Source organism: Octopus bimaculoides, chromosome 7 (assembly GCF_001194135.2).
Source record: "Octopus bimaculoides isolate UCB-OBI-ISO-001 chromosome 7, ASM119413v2, whole genome shotgun sequence".
Lineage (NCBI taxonomy): Eukaryota > Metazoa > Mollusca > Cephalopoda > Octopoda > Octopodidae > Octopus > Octopus bimaculoides.
The window spans coordinates 57,175,941-57,177,940 of NC_068987.1; positions in this window are offsets into that span (position 1 = coordinate 57,175,941).

Genomic DNA, 2,000 nt, shown 5'->3' on the forward strand with positions numbered 1-2,000 from the left:
CACCATTTCGAGCGTGGCCGTTTTCGTGCGGGTGACACGTAAAAGCACCCACTACACTCTCTGAGTGGTTGGCGTTAGGAAGGGCATCCAGCTGTAGAAACTCTGCCAAATCAGACTGGAGCCTGGTGTTGCCATCCGGTTTCACCAGTCCTCAGTCAAATCGTCCAACCCATGCTAGCATGGAAAGCGGACGTTAAACGATGATGATGATGATGATGATATATATATATATATATATATATATAATATTATATTAACAGCTGTAAATTGAAAACTGGGTTTTTGAATTCATTTGTACCACATAACTAGCTGTGTTGTCAGTAGTTTCTTCCTGGTCTTTTAATGTAGTTAGGTCATATAAACTATATTCTGTTTATACCCATTTCCTTGAATTTCAGAGAAAGAAATATGTAAAGTTATCATTGGCAGGTTTAAATTTCAAATTTAGAGGGATATTGCAGGCCTGGTTGTGGTTAAGTATATCTGGTTTGCAATGTATGATTTCTGATTCTGTCCTATTGCATGGTACCATAGGCAATATATGCAGGCTAAATGAGACCTTGTGAAAGAATTTGGTAGTTGGAAACAGTATAAAATCTGTTGTGCATATCATCATCATGACTGTCATTTAATATCCACTTTTCATTGCTTGCATGAGTCAGATGGAATTTGTTGAGGCAGATTTTCTTTGGTTGGATGTTCTTCTTGTCACCATCTTTCATCTGTTTCCAAGCAAGGTAACATTTTTTGATAGCTAGCCATGTTTTTCATGGAAAACTAGAAATGAATAACCTTGTTTGTATGATGATGATGCTCATTTACAACTATCAGATGATGTCTAGATAAGGTTACATGCCCGCATACATGTGCGCATCTGGATTCTTTCAGTTTTTGTCTACCAATTCCATCTGCAAGGCTTTGATTGGTTAGGGCCTGTAGTAGAAAACACTTGCCCAAGGTGCAACTCTGGGTATTGTTAAATGTTGCAGTTATGAATTAAAGATATTTTTAAGCATTGGTACTTTGAATCTAAGAAATTATGAAATGTTTCTGCTATAAATTTAAAATGTTATTAAATGTTGCTGTCATGAATTTAAGATATTAGATACTCTGATACCCACGCAGGCATGGAAAGGTGGAAGACTTTAAAACAATGATGATGATGATTTTGATTTTATCAGAAATGAAATCTGTGACAGCCTATTTTGATTTCTGTTTTAAATGTTCAAATGACATGAAAAACGAGAGAAGTCTTAAGCTATATTTAATCAATACGAAAAAGGTCAGGTTATTGATTTCTTCTTTAACTATTAAAGAAGAAAGAATAATAAAAAAATGGAAATGAAAATAAATTGAAAAAAAAAATAGTAAAGCAGAATAAAGTAATTTTTATCATGGAAAATATCCTGGTAGCATTTAGACTGGAAGCAATTTTTAAGAAACATGTCTTGAGGGACAAAATTGCAGAAAAGTGTGTATGAAAAGTAATAAATGGCATTTTAATTTTCATTTGAATGATAGAAGTAGATTATTTAAGATTTTTCATTCTTGATTTTTTCAATCGTAATTTTATGGAAATTGTGTATGTGTGTGTGTATACTCAGATATCACAGCCATATCATGTTTTAACTTTTACAAATCTGTTTTGTGAAACCATTTGATAACATAAAAAGTAACAGTTATTTACTTTGTTGGAAAAACTTAATCAGTTAAGTAATAGTACACACATGTGGAGGCATGTGGCTTAATGGTTAGGGTGTTGCATTCATGATCATAAAATTGTGGTTTCGATTCCTGGAATGAGTGATTCATTGTGTCCTTGAGCAAAAACTTAATTTCATGTTGCTCCATTTTACTCTGCTGGCAAAAATAAGTAATCCTGTGACAGACTGGCATCTTATCCAAGGGTGGGGGGAATATATACACCACAGAATTAAAGAAATTGATTTTATGAGCCTGTCTTGGGAAGGACTTTTTGGTATATATATATATATATATAT